The sequence below is a fragment of the Alligator mississippiensis genome, chromosome 2, assembly GCF_030867095.1.
Source record: "Alligator mississippiensis isolate rAllMis1 chromosome 2, rAllMis1, whole genome shotgun sequence".
Taxonomy (NCBI): Eukaryota; Metazoa; Chordata; order Crocodylia; family Alligatoridae; genus Alligator; species Alligator mississippiensis.
The window spans coordinates 275,402,853-275,421,273 of NC_081825.1; the positions used below are offsets into that span (position 1 = coordinate 275,402,853).

Here is an 18,421-nt window from a genome sequence, read left to right on the forward strand (position 1 = left end):
CCTCTTGCAATCCAGAGGAGTTCATATGTACGGTATTTGTAGTTCACCTCAGAACTGGAACCACCTGTGTCTCCAGGCATTTGGCCCATAATCCACATGCTCTCTGACAGGTTTTCACCAATACTAAACACAATTTTGGACTTGCTTACTATATTGTAACATGCTTTTCACATTCATCACAACACTGCATCATAAATGTGAGAGATCCAGCCTCATTAATTAGGCTTGATATCTCTGATAACTGCTGGGTTTATTTCTCTACCTGGGAACCTACAGCAAACCCCAAAGCAGGCTTGTTATGAGAATGCTGCTTCAGTCACCTGACTCAGAAAGGTACTGAAGCATGTGTCTAAATTTAGGTCCCTAAAATGTTCTGTTAATTTCATTGAGGCTACTGACAGGTTTAAGTACCTTGGTGAATGCAAGCCCTTTAATTGTGAGAGGTCCTGTCCAGTTGTCATTGTTATCTTTTTAAATAATTTAGTTGAAGCTGGATTTGCTCCAAAGTGAAGAAGTAATACATCTGTATTAGGAGCCAGGGGTGGCATTAGGGCACTTGCAGGAGCTTCAGGCTGGCCATGGTCCCATTGCATCATGGCTATGTTTTTTTAGTATAGTTGTCTAGTAAAGAGCAGAGGTTCGAAACAGAGCTTTGGCACAGGGCCCCCAAAGGTAAGCAAACCTGCTGTTGCTAGGAAGAGGGAATCATCCCTGTTAGCTTTTTCTTAAGTGTGTAAAATAAAAGGTGCTACGAGGTAAAAGAGGAGCAAAGTGAGTAGTTGGAGGTACTTGGAGGAAGAAGAGAAAAAGAGCTTCTCTTACAGCTATTTCTTCTTAAACTCCCCTGGTAGAAAATAGGATGTTCAAAAAGAATCTAGCAATGGACATGCACAAAGGAGCAGAAGTCCAAGCTGCCTGACTGATCCAATACTTAGTTCCATCTAAAGGTGGCACTAGTCCTTCGCAGTTGGAGCATTCAGTGAGCAATGGGAAGCCCAGATACTTCTAGGCCTCAGCTAATCCAACTCTTCTTCCCCTGTTAATCCTAAACAAATAATCGTTAGGATCTGGTTTTATCCTGCTTAGTCCTTGCTGGATAGTGAATTATGTAATCTTTGTTTTATTAACATTTAGCGGCAGCTTATTATCAGGTGTTTTTACCTCCAAAAATGTGCTTTGGTTCTTCATGCATGTTTCACTTTCCTTTCCTGTCCCTGAATATTTTCTTAAACTCCTGAAAAGTCATCAAAATGATCATTTGTATAAACATTTACCAACATCTGAGTAAATGAGTTTACACACACACAGAGAATATTGCCTTCTAAGAAGTTGTAGATATTCCTGGGACTATGTTATGACTATGCCATACAGCAACACCCACAAGGACCACTTCCTATTCTCTAAATTTTATACAGATTATCTCAGCACTTGTCCATTCTAGCCAACATTTTTTAAGTGTTAAAATAAATTGTCTTATGATGCAAGAGTTCTTCCAGCACATGCATAGCAGCCTCCAACAGACAGCAATTAGACTACATTCTCCTGCAGTCACTGTGATAGAGAAGTAGCCTTGTATCTTTGTGGTGCAGAGGCAGAAACAGTGCTCTCTGGAACAGGACTGGACATTAGAATTCCTGGACTGTATTCTTTCTTGGCTCTGCCAGTGACTCACTTCATTTTTTTGCACCTGTTTCCCTATTGGGATTGGATATAATAAATAAAAAGGTTAATAAGTAATTTGATGGGCCTAAAGCATCCAGTATGGGAGAGGATGTCTGATACTAATAAACTGTTTGATCTGGCAGACAACCCAGCAGGTAGGTGTGAGTACAATTTACACTAGGCAGTAGATGGAAAGGAACAATGTGGACAGATTAGATTAGCAGATGATGTGGTAAATTCTCCTTGAGGTTTTGAACATTTTTCTAAAATATATAGTTCAAATCAAACAGAAGTCATAGGTTTATGCTGGACTAACTAGGTAAACTTCTTTGCCCTGTGCTGTGGCAGGAGATCAGACTACCTGATCATAATGATCCAGTCTTACCTTCAAACCTGTGAATATTAAATTTACCCTCACTTGGGCATGATGGGGGTGGGAGAGGCCTATAAAATATTGTAAAATCATAGGATGAAAAATGTTCTGATATCCAAGACATTATTTGGTGGGATTATTTCATACCTTTTTACCAGGAGCAGGCTAATTTAATCCACCAATTTTAGGTTATCAAGACTTATTCTGGTTTTTTTTTTTTTAAATATGTTTAAATAGCGTAGAGCATAGGATTGCACCTTTTATTTTAGCATGTAAATTTAAAAAAAATGGAGAATATTGATGGAGCTGAAATATGTGAAAACACTGTTTGACTTTTTAAAATGTAATCTATAAAGATAGTAGGCTTAAGGTAGTTGTAAACTGGTTGATTTTTAGGTTTATAGTAGGAGATTTTGGAGAAACCTGAAATTTAGCAACTTCACTTGGAAAGAAAAAAAAAAAAAGCATTCACTCATCCTCTGAATCAGCGCTGTTTGTTTTTTAGATGGCTTGTGAATTTATTATAATGACGTTGAGACTTTAAGCAGTAGCTTTTTGAGAAGTCTGGCCAATTAAACTATCCAAATAGCTGTAGAAAGAATGCGGGGGGGGGGGGGGGGAGTTGCATTATTTCCAGCAGGTGAAATTAATGTCAACCCCATGTTAAACTGCATTACCATATAGACCTGTGCAGGACATGCATCATACATCTTAGTAGCAAGGGACATAACAGAAACTGAAGGAAGGTTGTAACAGTAAGTCAAATATCCCTCAAGGTTCACTTGAGCTGTCATGCTGGAATTGGTGCTCCCATGGAACTTGCACCTTCTATAAAGTGTGATAAGCACTTCTAGAGAATACTACCAGCATGGTTCAGCCTGAATTATTACAAGAAGCTCACACTCCAGTAAATGCCGTAAGCTATCAGATTCATTTCTAGAGATCCTATTAGATTTCTACAGGTTTTATTTGTAGCACCCTCTTGAGTAGTGGGGTGGATTTTTCAGAAATTCCACATTCTCTTCATTCATATCATACCGCGTTACGTATTCCCTGCCTCATTCTATGTTTGAGAGCAGGTGGATGGTGGATGAGACTCTGCAGGTAGGAGGCCTGCCCTGAGCACCAAATACATTACTAAGGAAGCAGGCAATTCTGTGATCTAAATTAAGATGTGCCCCCACATGTTAAATCCAGCTTGAAAAATCTTCATCAGTAAGGGCAGATTTATGTTCCTATGAACAGGCTGTGTCTTGTATAGGGGACATGACTCCCCGAAGGGATTTTCACTGGCTTTGGCAGGCAGCCTCTGGAAGGATTTTCACTGTTAGGATGCTCCCAGCAGGGATCACATATGTTATTTAAAGGGAGAGTTAAGAAAGAAAAACATTTCCCTGGCCATTGGGAATCCACTCCAGTCTCACACAGGGCCAGCTCCGGAATGAGTCCCTCACTGTCTCCTTGTCCACTGGTCTCACTGTACATCCTACAAAGGTTTAAAGAAGACAAAACAAAGCTCTAGCAGTTATGTGGTGGCAGCTATGGGGGTGGGGTAGAGATGGGATCATGTACACAAGGAGCTTTCCCCTGTCCTTATGTCCAAAGGCCAGGCATAACTGCTGTCCCTGCAATCTAGAACCACAAGGATTGTTCCAGTCAGAATCCAGAATGATGCCAGTTTCTTAATTGGGTCAGGGGAGCTCTATCATATTACAAACCAGGGCCCCTAGTAAGGCTCTGTCTCCAACCTGGCAAACTGGTCACCCATGATAGGGGCAAATGCACCCTACAGCTGAGGTTTTTGAGGTGTTCTGGCCATCATGGCACTGTGTATCCAGAACTCCTCCTGTGGCTGTACATCTCCCCAAAGGCCCCAGCCCAGGGCTCTGCCTCTAAAGGCAAAACTGACACCCTACTCACACTGTCTAGAAGAGAGTCTTGGCCTGATCAGGATTTGATGAACCCATACAGGTGGGATGAAGGCAGAGCATGGGAAGTGGGCAACATTTTTCTGTAAGAGTGATTCCCCTCCTGAGCCTGAGGAGACTATTCAGAGTTCCCACAGCCGATGCCAAGGCATCTCTTTACTATTTTCTTTCATTTTTTAATAAACTTATAGAATCCTATGTAATCCTTTTGCCAGGCACCGTGGCAGCAACAAGGGCCGAGTTCAATTTTTGGGGTACTAAATATATTTTACTTTGGCTTGAGCCCCCACCTAGAAATCTGGGAACACTAAATTAATTACTAGGGTGTCCCACATAAACAACCTCCTCCTCCTTGCTAGCAGTGTAACCAAAACTAGATTTGATACAGAAAACAGAAGAAAACACCAAATGCAGTGTGAAACACTACTAACTACACAACACAGTCTGTAGGTTGCACTGTGCCTGAGGAAGCTGCCTGAGAGTGCAGGTCCTTCAGCAGTGCAAGGGGCAGCTCGGTTGGAGGGTTAGTGGCATGGCATCTTTTGCTCCCACAGAGAGGCTGTATATGTGCATGGGGAATGACTGTGGCTCCAGACAGCATGCGTGCACCCCACACTTCTGAACTGGATTATATGGCCTGCTGAAACAACAGCTGCAGGAAAATCTCCAAAGGAACCAAGCTGATTAATGGCTACAGCTGGCCCAACCACATGGCTCACTAAAACAAAGGGACTATCAAAAGAAACAAGGGGAAAGACCTAGAGGGTAAGCTTGGGCTGGCCTGTAAGTGATTTGGGTCACAGCTCCACTGGAAGCAGAAAGTTGCAAGCTTCAACCCTGGCCCCAAAGTGGCAGGATTAGAAACTCTCCAGTTCCAACCCCACCTAAACTGCCAAGCCTAAATCTTGACCAAGGAACCAATACTCTCTTTCTCCCAGTATTAATTCCTTAAAACCTCAAAAGAGGAAAAAGGAGGGGAGAGGAGTTCCCAGACACAGGGACAATTCTCTCCCTCTATCTGAGCTCCCATCTGTAACTCCCTCTCCTTTGGAAGAAACCTCACTTCTCAGCACCCCCCCCCCCCCCCCAGCAGCTTCTCCTCCCCCAAACCAGTCTAATTCACCTTATATCCCTTGCATGACATAGCTCTGGCCTTGTCCAGTTACGGAACAGCACCTCCAGTTCCTCTCCCCTCTCTCACCCAATCAGCCTGAAGAATCCTCTGCTTCCCTTGGCCAATGAGCCCAGAAGAGGGTTTTACATACTTCCCCCAATACAGGGCCCAGCTGGCCATGTGTTCAGCACATGGCCAAAATACAGGGGCCATCTTGCCCATATAAAAGAAAACATACACAAAAAAAAAAACACAACACAATATATAACCTGAGTGTGTGGGTGTTACACCTATAACATGTGATTTCTTCCTTGTGACTCATAGTCCGAGAAAGCTCCAATTTGTTCTTGAGTTTCAGGAAAATCTTTCCACTGGTTTCAGGAAGAAGGTAAAATTAAAAACCTTCTCCTGCTCACTGTGCCATCTGCTTCTTGTATTCTCAAGCTGGCAGGTTCCATATAGTCAGTCTGCAGGCAGTGCTCACTTTTCCTAGACAGAGGTAAATACATGTTTTTCTGGGCGCTTGTCACTACCCAGGGGAAGCAGGCTTCTAGATGTCCTGGGAAATAGGGCAGGGTTTGCTCATGCTAGTCACAGTGGATCCAAATCTGGATCTCAGTTTTCTCAGCTATAAAATGATATTTACTGTAAGTGGAGTATAAAGACAGATACATTTACGCCAACTGAGGATCTGACCCATAGGGTACATCCAGACGAGCTTTTGGCATGTCAAAGTAGTTTGAGATGCCACAAGAGGCATGTTGGGAATGGAAAAATGTTCCCCAGCTATCAAAAAAGTTGAAATCCAGGTACCAAAAATACTCCACGGGGAAAAAATGGGGCAAGGCATGGTCCAGGACCATGCCCTGAGGCAACCGGAGGCAGGGGTCCTCCAAAGAGATGCTTTGGTAGCCATCCAGTGTCTTTGACTGCCTCTTGTTCCTGTGCTTCAGCACGCTGCCTCCACATGTGGGGCAGCCTGCAATGGTGCAGGCTGCAGCATGAAGGGACTGGGCTCTGTTCCAGGTAAGTAGGGACTGGGGGTGAAGGAGACTGGAGCAGGGGGCTGTTTGGGAGGTGCAGTTCAAAGGGACTGTGTGTTGTACCGGGCCAGGTCCTGCCTCCATGGAACAAGGTGACAATCCAAGTGGACTGGTGCTGCCTGAAGGCACATGGTCCTGCGCTGAGCCAGGCTAGGCCCACACAATGTGGCACAGGCAGCACTGGATGTCAGGTGGCCATAGCCATGCTGCGCTACCCCGCGCTGTCAAGGGGCTGTGCCAGGAGGGCCTTGAGCACCCTGATGGCGACTGCTGCTTCGGGGGTTGGGGGGCTGTGGCCTCGTAGGGGGGACTGTAGGCCCTTCAGGGGGGCAGTCCATGTGCTGTGCAGGGGGGCTACACCCTGTGGGGAAGCAGGGGACCCACCATTCCTAAGCAGCCCCCCACACAGCGCCCCCGCACACCCAGTCCCCCCCACAATCCACCCACAAAACCCACATCCTCAAGCCACCCTCACAAACTTCTCACCCACATACCCAGCCATAAACCCCTGCACAAGCCCCATACCCCCGCAGTCCTCACTCCTACAAACTCTACACCCACCCACAAGCTCCCCACCTCCTTGCCCCCACAAACCCCAGCAATATCTGAGGAGGAGAAGAGGCAAAGACTGCAGAATTGTGGGGTAAGGGGCAGAGATTGGGAGAAATACGGAGAGGGGCTGAGGCTGTGGAGAGTTGGGATCAGGCATCAGGGAGGCAGGAAGGCTGCAGGGAGAAGTAGTTGGTGGAGCAGAGGGCAAGGGGGGGGGTCACCTAGCCTCCCCCTCCCCCCAGCCACTGCTTTCCCTGCTGTAGCATGGGGGGAGGGGGAATTCAAGACAACCCTCCAATACTTAAATTCTATACCTGGAAAATTACAACAAATTTACACATTTTTCCATATAGACAATCTAATTATTGGACATTTGTCTTACATTCAGGTTTGTCTTATAGTAGGGGTGGGCAAAATGCGGCCCACAGGCTGGATGCAGCCCACCAGGCCATTCTATCTGGCCCGTGGTGCCCCTAAAAATATTAGAAAATTAATATATCTGCCCCTGGCTGCTTGGCATGTGGCCCTTGATGGCTTGCCAAAACTCAGTAAGCAGCCTCTGCCCAAAATAATTACCTTCCCCCATCTTATAGTCAAGTAAATGAGGTAACAGATGCAAAGCAGAATTTAGGTGAACTTTAGGCTCAACAGTACAAAACTGATTAAAAAACACCTCTTCAATAACCGCCCAACTCTGGATATGCCTAAACCCTAGGCGCTCCCTTTGACCTGAAAGTTCCTACAGTCTTCTGCTATTGTGCGCACCCAGAACTGTTGTCATCTGAGCAATTAGGTGCCAAGCTCCCAGCTAAGCCCCAATGTGATCTAGAAAGTAGATGGAATAGTTTATATGTCCTCAGAGACCATCAGTCCAGTATGCTTGCTCAGAGGAGCCCTAATGTCCCCCCTGTGGCCAAGTGGGGTTCCCCACCTAGCCACAGTGCTAGGTTCCCCACATGCCTTTGGGCACATCACCCACCTGACTCGCATGCCATGCCTTGTTCTTAATTAATTAATAATTGTTAATTAAGGCAGGAGGCTGCCCATTCATGCCCCAATCCCAGGGGGTGCTTTCTGCAGCTCTGTACCTTCCCTACACCACAGCTCATGCCTCGCAGATGGCATCCAGTTGTTCCCATGCTCCTACCACCAGAGCAAACTTAGGCTGCACCGTCAGACCTCAGTCACACGCACATTCATACCACCTGCTTCTCACTCAGGCCTTACACACTCCACCTTCTCCCACAAGGTCTCTTTCATCCATCAACGACTTATTCTGCCTTGCTCCCTCTTGGAGCAGGCCCCTGAGGCCATAGGTTTAGCTAGTCCATCCCTTGGGTGGCAGATGTACCATCTTTTGGGCCTCTCCCGTGATCCTCACCAGGTCAGTGGCCAGCCAATTACCTGACCGGGTCTAAGCTTATTCTGTCCCCTTCTGGGGGCAACCCGATACATGTAAACACACTGGGCACTCCGCCCTCTGGTTCTTCTTCCCCCCACTGGGGTCCTTTTCTCTGCCCCCTCACTGGGGCTACCCCTCACCAGGGTGTTCTTATCCAGCACCATGACTGGTGCTCCAGGGTCTCAGGGGACTCTCATGCCCACCCTGGAGCAGCATGTCAATGTGCTATGTTCTGCCCCTCCCTTCACTCGGGGCTACTTACCTCTGCCCCCTCCACCTGGGGCTCCACACCACCCCCTCCCCCCAGGGCTTCCCTCCCCAGTGAGCTCAGGTGGCTGTAGCCATGCTTGGCCCCAACTACCTTTCAAAAGGGTCTTGCACCCCACAGGGCTCAGATGGCCACAGCCATGCCCGGCCCCCATTTTCCCTCCTCGGGGGTCTCTCAGGGTCTTGCACCCCACACAGGGCTCAGGTGGCCCCAGCCATGCCTGGCCCCCACTCTCCCTCCTCAGGGGCTCTCGGGGTCTTGCACCCCACAGGGCTCAGGTGGCCTCAGCCATGCCTGGCCCCCCAACTACCTCCGGTGTTACACAAACCACCCGAAGGTGAAGGCTAGGGTTAAGGTGCCCCTACCTGCCTTTCACCAGGGTGGTAACTGGCCTGGCATTTCCTGGGGGCTCCTACACCACTGAGAGGCCCACCAGGCCACCCACTCCCAGCAGGGTGCAGTTTTAGGTCATGCCCAGGAGCCTCCAAGCCATCCCCTACAGGTCCTCCCTTACCTCCAAGATGATACACAAAGCCTCGCAACCAGGTGATGTTACTATCTTGCCTACCAGCAAGGAACTGCCCTGTTTATATGGGCAGGCCAGAGATCTAAAATGGCCTCCGCAGTCGGGCACCTGCTGGCTGCTTGGCCTAGGTCTTAAAGTGGCAGGCACCAACAGTGCCTTGCCACACACCTCCCCACTTAAAATGGTAACCAAGGGAGGTTTCCCCTGCTGCTCCTCCAAAAGCAGGCTCCCCTTGGAGCCTGTGAGAGCCCTAAAGTGGTGAGCATCCCAAAGGTGCTCCACCACACCCCCCTTCAAAAGGCGCATTCATAGAGGTTTACAAATTGGCTGAAGGAGGAGGTGGTGGCAATAGTGCCACCTTTTATATTAAACAGTAGTGATTTTCCAGGTAGCAGGAGACTTAGGCTCAATGCCCTTTTCAAGATCCTCACTTCCCACTTCTCAGCAGGATGCCTGTACTACCAGGCTATAGAGTTGTTCTTTTTGCAGTCCCATGCATCCTTCCTGTTGAAGCTAAATAAAAAAAACTTCTGCATAGCACATGCCTGTGCTTTTAGAAAATACTGATATTTTTGTATTTTGCTCTTTTTTTGGATAAAAAGGTTACATTTTTATAGTGACAGGATGGCTGTGTGGCTCAAGATACTTCTAAAGTCCTTTGGTGGTTAGTTACCAGTGCATCTTAGAAATATGCACAGGCAGAGATCCTTGTCCGTGTAGTGCTACAAAAGATAGGGTCTTGTGAAATTTAAATGACGTGCTAAGCTTTTTATTTTCCAGTGTATTAACCCAATGTAACTATAGGAGGGAGATATGGTCTGTTACCAAAGCTGGAAAAGTCTTCTTATACTCAGCTATGCCAAGCACCGATGCCAAAACTCATAAATCAGGTTCACCAAAACTCAGGAGATTTTTAATGCATTTAGGTACCTTATTATTTGTTTCTTGGCATTTTAATGATTAAGATATTTTTGGATCTTACTTATGAGCTTTCTTCCACAATCCTGAAAGCTAAAAACTTCCTTTTTTAAAAAGGAAAGCTGGGATTCTCATATAATGATATGTTGCTGGAAGTTTAAGGCAAAATACCAAACATAAATTGGAGGAAATAAAATCAAGAGAATGGACAACACTGTAGAAAAAGGGTGACTTAAATTCACAGCATCATGAGGTTGATCACCTTTGAATAAAATTCTTCTCAAACCTTCAGTGGGTAGGATGAAGAAACTCAATAGATGGAAGATGAGAGAGGCCCCTTAAAAACATTTATATGGGAATAAAAGACACATTGATAACAGGAGGAAATGAAGAGGCTTCCTGACAAAATTCCTGTGGTTCCTTCCCGCTGGAAAGTACCCAAAGGATTTGCATTTCTTGCTGCTGTCCCACCTTCACTCTGCAAGCCTGTGCTTATACTCTAAAGTTCTAGCTAGTGTAGGAAAGTAGGTGGCAGTTCAGTCTTTTGTCTCACTAACTTTTTGGAGTTAGCCCCATGGTTGTACAATTCTTATGACATCTGTGCCTCCCTTGGCTGGCCCATCCACATCTTGAAATTTTTTTGTGATTGTGGATATGTTTAGCTGCCATATAATAGACTTATGGTAAAAATAGATAGTTTGGGGTCTTCAGTTCCACTCCAAAATAACCATCATGTATAAAACAGTCCACTGTAGAAAACAGTTCAGTACAGAAAGGGCTGTACCCTAATGGCAAATGGATAAAGTTTATAAATGCAATGCCAAACTCTATTCCAGATAGCACCTGTGTGACTTTTGCTGATTTAAGATGAAAGGCATAAGTAAATGATATATTTGGATTATAACTTGCAAAACACTTCAGAAAGAAACCAACATTAAACTTGATTATATAAATGGCTTTTTCTTGACTGTTGTGAATGATAACCCTGTCTAGTTCAGTCTAGGACCCTTGTGATTCTGTCTGTTCAATGGGGGATTTCACCAGTACAGTGATTCTGATCAAAGTTGACATTTCTCATCGTTTTTTTATATAGAGACTGTTCAGTACAAATCATCCCAGATGAGTCACTGACACCATGACACCATCTAAGTGTCACGCTGCAGTCAGAGAGTATTAGCAAGGGCTCAGATCAAGCCCCTCTTAGCTACTTCACCCTACGTTGTTGTGTAGTTTTCATCAATAGAAATTGCTGTTTATCCATCAAAAACCAACTGCTTGCTGGTTTCCATGGTGTGGGTGGCCAGAGAACAGGTTTTTTACCAACCAAGCTGCTCATCCTCTAAAGCTGCCTGGCTTCAGTACTGTTGTCAACAAGTTTCATGGAGGATCAGGGGTTGGTAATGCATGCTGAATCCCTCCAACCCGTTTCCCACTAGCATCACCACCCACGGGCTTGGCCTGATTCACAAAGCAACACATGCACTCTTTCTCTCATCTATTTAATTGCTTATTTTTTAAACAATCTTGGCTTAATTCCGTTTGATCTCATCAGTTAAGCAAGGCCAGGGCAGGGTATAAGTGTGGGAAGGGAAGTGTGGTCACACTAGAGCATAGGCTGGCAATTCAGGCCAACCTGGACAGGCTTGCAAGGTGGGCAGATCAAAACCTGACGGCATTCAACACTAAGAAAAGCAAGGTGATCCACCTCAGGGAAAAAAAGTCTAAATTATAGTTATAGGTTCGACAGTGCAATGCTTGCTAGCATTGTGACAAAAAGGGACTTGGGGGTCATGATTAACCACAAGATGAACATTAGCCACCAATGCAATGTCGCAGCCAGCAAAGCAAACAAAACCCCGGCTTGCATCTTTCGATTCATCTTGAGCAAGACCCAGGAAATCATCCTCCCACTGTGCTCGACCCTGGTGAGGCTGCAGCTGGAGTACTGCATCCAATTCTGGGCTCCACATGTTAGAAAGGATGTGAAGAAGCTTGAGAAAGTTCAGAGAGCCACGCACATGATCAGAGGACAAGAGTACAAGTCTTAGGAGGGGCTGAGAGACATGGGACTTTTCAGTCTGGAAAAGCGAAGGCTCAGGGGGGACTTGGTGGATGCCTATAAGTATATTAGGGGTGCACACCAGGAACTGGGAGAATGTCTGTTCACCAGGGCACCTCAAGGGAAGAGAAGGTCTAATGGTCACAGTATCTGGGAAGACTGTTTTAGGCTGGACATAAAAAACTTCTTTATGATCCGAGTCCCCAGAGTCTGGAATAGACTTCCCCCAGAAGTGGTGCAAGCATCTACTCTGGACACCTTTAAGACATACTTGGATGATTATCTTGCTGGGATCGTTTGAACCCAGCTGACTTCCTGCTGCTCCCTGGGCAGGGGGCTGGACCTGATGATCTTGCAAGATCCCTTCCAGCCCTAACGTCTATGAAATCTATAAGGTTCTGACACCACTAAATACTACAGGAAAAGAAAAAAGCGGGTTGGGCCTCCTGGGTTCCATATGAAAGAGTCAATTGATGTTAGAGGTACAGAATTGGTGCTGTCCTTTCAATGTGCTGTCAAACAGTCAGGATCAGTTATACTTATTAAAGAAACTGTGGCACTTTTTGCAGGACTAAGGGCCTTAACCCTACCCTTGACTTCTCCCAGGGCTCACTTTCTGACAGGACAGAAGTTGCACCCCACAGTTATGATTCCCCTCACATCCTGACCTTGGGCACTTGGATCCTCATTTCCTCTCCCCTTTCTTTCCCTCCAGTGCAGTGCCCTGGCCAAGAACCCAGTCAGCGCATTGCATTCTGCCTCCTGCACTGCTCCCTGTAATTGCAGTTGAATATAGTGCATTTACTCCTTTCCTTAAGTTCACCTTCCTGGACCTTTCTGCATAGATTTGTGACTGAATTTCTGCCATCAGTGGGACCTAAAACTAGAGCCGGTTGCCCCCAAACTTCAGAACCTGAAGAAGAGAGCTCCTAATTTTCCTGAATGTTCAGATTTGAGACCCATGATGTCGGCTGAGCCAATTACCGTCGTTGCCTCGCGGTTCAGCCTGATCCTTATCTGAACAGTGCCAGACTGGTAGTTTGAATGGGCCTGGACTGAGGCCTTTTTGAGATGCCAGACAGTATTGCTTAGTAATAGACAGCTGCAAATCAGTGACATTGAATGAGTTTACTTCAGCATTCTTGCTTGGGGCCTGTGTATTCCCCTCAGGACTTAAGTGGCAAGCAGCTCTTGATCCTATATAAAGAGATGAAGTTGTTACGTAGGAGAAAGGTGTAGAGCTGCAGAAAAGTAATCCCTTGCCTCAGCAGCACCAGGAACAGCAATTCCTTTTGGGCTCTGCAAAAGTTTTGGCTCCAGCATCCTGCATGCAAACTACGCTGGGATGTTTTGAAAACCAGAATGCCCAGAGTTTAGCCGAGACCATTAGTAGATGTGTGAACATGCCCGAAGCTGAGGTACTACATCAGTAATTTACATCAAGTAAAGCAACAGCAGACAAGAGTCCAAAGCAGTTTTCAGTCTGAGCACTCCCTGCAAATTCACTCTAACTGGTGAACAGATGGAAGCTGTATATATCTTCGCAGACTAAAAACACAACCACCCCATCATATTTCCACTGCTGCTATAACAACACAGTGTGGCTCTTTCTAAAGAGAAGGAGCATGGATTGAAGGGGCTCATTTTTTTTTCCAGTGCAGTGCCTGCTGTATCCACTTGTATCCACTGTGACCATTTCTAGTAGGAATCCCATGTTGGAAAAGGTACCTCCTTTTTAAGAAAGCTCATTTATGGTTCATTTGGATTCATTTAAGCTAGATTTTTTCCTCTTCAAATATCCTCTGTGTGTTAGAACACAGTACACCATAGCAGGAGGAAACACTTCCCTGAAGTTAGCAATTCCACATTGTTTTAGAAGGAAGGGGAATCTTATTGCGGCCCAGAAGTTAAGATGCTGGGCTGCTGCTCAAGACCCCGAGATCATTTCTTACCTCTGCTACTGAAGAGCAGTGCAATCTTTGGCAAGTCACTTTACTTCTTTATGTCTCAGATTCTTAATCTGTAATATGGAAATAGCTTAATTTTGAAAATTACTACTTATAACTCAGGTATTTTAATATGGTGGCCGAATCTCTGGATTTTATATCAGGACAGTTAGGTTCTGTTCCTGCCTCTGCTACAAACTTCCCGTCAGATAAATAGCCTGAGATTTCTGTGCCTCAATTTCCCATCTGCATACCTTCCTAACATATTTTACTTATATATTAAATTGACATATTTATATGATATATACACTACCTTTCCCAACAAAGGCTCAAGGAGGCTCATAATAATATAATAGAGTAACTTATAAAACAGGAGAATGAACAAGAGAACAAAATAATTTAAAAGGCAACTAGAGTATCAACATAAAACTGACATACTGTCTGCAGCGGGGGGGGGGGGGGGGGGGTATCTCAGCCTAGCTTTATTTGATAATTTTCTAAGAAAATATAGACTAGATGAAAGGGCTGTCAGATGGGTACATAACTGGTTAGATCATCCTGCTCAATGAGTAGTCATCAATGGCTCCATGTCTAGCTGGGAGGAGGCATCAAGTGGCATTCCCCAAGAATCTGTCCTGGGTCCAATATTAATATTTTCATTAATGATTTGGATGGTAGGATTGAGTGGCATTCTTAGCAAATTTGTGTGTACCACCAAGTTGGGTGGAATTGCAGCTACTCTGGAGGGTAGGGCTAGGATCCAGGATGACCTGGATAGACTGAACAAATGGTCCATAATCAACGAGATGAGATTATGAGCCAACAGTGTGGTCTTGCTGCAAAAACAACAACAGCAAACTGAGTTGAATTAACAGGAGGGTCACTTGCATCAAGGGAACTGACTCTTCTGCTCTATTCAGCATTGGTGAGACCTCATCCAGAGTACTATGTCCAGCTTTGGGCCCCACTCTTCAAGACAGATGTGGACAGATTGGGAAGAGTCCAGTGGAGAGCAACAAAAATTATTTGAGGCCTGAAAAGCAAGATTTACAAGGAAAGGCTGAGATAAGTAGGGTTATTTAGCCTGAAGAAGAGAAGACATAGGAGGGATTTAGTAACATTCTTCCAATCTCAAGGGCAATTACAGAGAGGATGATAATAAGACTATTCCCAGTGGCTGTTGTGGGCAGGACTAGGAGCAATGGCCTCAAACTTCAGCAGGGGAAATGTAGGCTGGAGATTAGGAGGAACTGAGGTGGTCAACATTGAAATGGGCTACCTAAAAAACTGTGAAATTTCTATCCTTGGAAGTTTTCAAGAACAGGTTAGACAGAAACTTGGTTGGGATAGTTTGATCAGGGATGCTCCTGATTTAGGGAGCCGGACTAAATGGTCTCATGAGGTCCCTTCCAGCCCCACTTTACTATGATTCCTATGCCTGTCTAAATAAGGTTTTACAGTGCTTCCAAAAGATTTTGCAGGAAGCATCAAGCTACTGGGATGAAAGGTATTCCATAAAGTGCAATTATTGCATCCAGTACTTTAAATTTATCTTTAACTTTTAGTGGGTTAAGAACCAATCCCCTAAGTATGGATGTTAATATGGGAGTCCAAGTCCTGTATGTGGAGCAATTGTACATGTCAATATTTTTACAAGGTTCAGTGCCAAAAGAGCTGTAATTAAGTCTGATTCTCTTGCTTGGGTTCACAGACTTGGATCACAGGATTGTAACATCAGTCTAATCTGGGAAAGCTGTGCCCTAGTAGCTGCTGAAGACTTGCTTCTGGCTGGGGCTGTCAGAGTCCCATCCTGCTCTAGTGCACAGGGCTGAGAGAGCTTCTGAAGTCTCTGCAGAAAATTCTAGCTGCTTCTGCTGCTTTTTGAACCTGCTGATATAATACACACAGATGCTCCCCTACTCTCCCCCCCAAGCTCTTTTTACACTTGTGGTATTCTCCCTCTCCTCTTCCAATCCCCTCCTTTAAAAAAGTTTCTCTTTGGGCTGGCTCCTACTACTAACCTCTGCTCTGGAGCCATTTGTTCCTGCCTGACTTTCTCTTGCAAGGACAAAAGAGAGAGGGAAAAGAGAATGAGAGTTGGAGAGATTTGGAGTTAATGAAGTCCACACATCAATTTATGGTACAAATCATAGACAGCCAAAGTCCAAATTATGACAGTAGTGTAAATCAATCTCTTTCATAGCATTTGTGTTCCCAACTGTAACAGGTACACAATCTGGGCCGCCCTTAATGTGGCCCACACACCTGTCTCTGGGGCAACTGCCTGCCTACTCACCTGCCACACCTTGTTGTTAATTAATTAATTGGTGTTAAATAGCGGGAGGCTGCCCTGGTACTGCCCCGCTGCCAGGGGGCGCTATCTGCAGCTCCTTTCCTCCCCAATACTGCAGCCCAAGCCTCGCAGATGTTAATTCAGGTCTATCCCTATCTTGGCCCCTTCCTGTTCTCTCTGGGCCTTCTCTGTGATGCTAACACCCTCTCTTGGGGCTCCCCATGCCCAACTTGGGCTTCCTGAATTATGCTGCCCCCTATCTGGGGCTCACCATGCCCACACTTAGGGGGGCAGCATAATTCAGGAAGCCCAAGTGTGGGCACGGTGAGCCCCAGATAGGGGGCAGCATAATTCAGGAAGCCCATCTGGGGCTCACCATGCCCAGCTTAGGCTTCCGAGTAATGTTGCCCCCTTTCTGGGGCTCACCGTGTCCAACTTGGACTCCTCAATCATGCTGCCCTCTCCTGGGGCTTGCCACGCCCACACTGGGGCCTCTCAGTAGTGCCCCCTCTCTGGGGCTGAGTCTATATACCCCCTATGCTGCGCCCGCACTGGCGCTGGGGTCCTCACACTCTGCTGTGAGTCCCCTATGAGGCCTTCTCCAACCCTTAATAGCCTCACCCAAATCACCGGTCTTATAACAAACAACAAAACACAAGCCCCTGGGCTGTAACATAAATTGAAGCCACCTGGCTAAAACAACATTGCTCAAGCCTCAAGAGCTGCCATAAGCCATACCTGAGGTCAGGCTTCTTCCCATATCCTAACTTAGGGAGCTGGAGCTGCTACTGGCAGAGAACTGCCTCAGGCCTCTGCTCCTGGGCTTTATAAGGGTCAAGCCCTGCCCCTTCTGGTCAGCCGACCTTCTTTGGTTGCCCTGGCAACCCACAGCTGTGCTCCTTAGTCACTGCTAGGGCTCCTTCCCTAGCAGTTTTCCCCTCTTCAGGCACAGGGCACCTCAGTGCTCTGTGACACCAACCCTACCTCATTGCCCTTGCCTGTTCATGATTTTGTGCACAATCAGATCTCAGGTAAAGGATTCATTACCTCTTCTTTATGAGGTACCAGGCACAATAAGAAGCTATAGAAATGTTTATTAATTACTATAATAACTGAAAAGGAGACTAGCTTTTCCAACATCATGGTGTTTCCTGGCTTTTTGCCTTGCTTCTGTTCCTGTCTGACGTGACTAGGCAGCTTTTGGACTTAAAGTTCAGCAACTCATGTGAGTGATGCAAAACATTTCCTATGATTTTCTTATATGTATTGCACATACTGGCTGATGAATCACAGGGTACCCTCTTGATCCTCACATGATAAGACAAAAGAAATGGATGTCAGTGCCCTAAAGCCAGAGTTACTGTACCGTCATTGTGGACGTTCTTTTCCAAGTCATGTTTTGATTGGCTGGTCAGACTTTGAGATGTCACAGCCATGCTCTAACTTCCTCTGGTGGGTAGCTGTAATCTCAAAATCACAGAAGCACCCTAGGCTTGACTCTGGTATTTCCCTTTGAAGTTCTGCTGCTGGGAATGCAGAACTCAACTTTCATCTTCATTTCTGCCATCAACTAGCTTTAATACTCCTTTGCACCCCTATACTCTCATATGGCATTTCCCAAACATTAATACTTAGACCTCCTAACAGTTATACAACCCCAGGTTTACAGAATAATGCTTATAGACATAGCTGGCATCTGGGAAAGGGAAAATCATGTTAGTTTTCCTTTACCTTTAGATGAGGAAAGACATGGCAGAACAGATAATCAGACTTTTGAAGATCTGGGTGCTGAGGGAATCTTAAGAACTTTGTTGAGAGCCCAATTTTTGGTACTTGTTATTAATACACTTTGGGTTAAATTTTTCCCTGCCCTGTGTTTAGCTACATATGGCAAGGTAGTGCATCACTGTGAGTGTACATTGTTCCCCTTCTGGTTCTATAGTATTTTTCAGTTTTAACTTACCTTGTGCCAGAAGGAAGCTGCACACCACATAGGACAATTAAGAATTAAATCTTCCAACTCAGTGTTCACATCCAGAGCAATTGGTTTATTCAAGTAACAGGGTAGACCAGTGACAAGAAACAAAACTACAACCACTGCAGGGTAGACCCCTGCACAGAGCCCCACTGAAAGCAGTGGAGGGTGGGGTCTCTGGACATCTCAGTTCAGTCAGGATCTTCAGCACCCTGGGTCAAACACTTGTGTTGCACTCCTGTCAGTGGGGCTTTGCATGTGTAACAGAGCAGTGTTTGGCTTGGTATGTCCCAAAATGGTATACACAAGTTCTCAGGGAAGACTCGGGGTGAATTTGTAGGGGCTCTGTCCAGTCTGATTTG

The 18,421-nt window shown here is 45.8% G+C and overlaps 1 long non-coding RNA gene across 2 annotated transcripts; it reads right to left on the reverse strand.

Annotated features, from left to right (window-relative positions):
* Positions 1 to 2,670: 2,670 nt before the first annotated feature.
* Positions 2,671 to 16,890, reverse strand: LOC132248432 (uncharacterized). 2 transcript variants are annotated; one of them, XR_009459626.1, is made up of 3 exons: positions 16,823 to 16,890; positions 5,347 to 5,566; positions 2,671 to 3,521 (listed from the first exon to the last, which is right to left on the reverse strand). It is a non-coding gene; the product is annotated as an uncharacterized LOC132248432 (long non-coding RNA). The 2 variants fall into 2 exon arrangements; XR_009459625.1 differs by lacking the exon at positions 16,823 to 16,890 and adding an exon at positions 8,857 to 8,949.
* Positions 16,891 to 18,421: the final 1,531 nt, after the last annotated feature.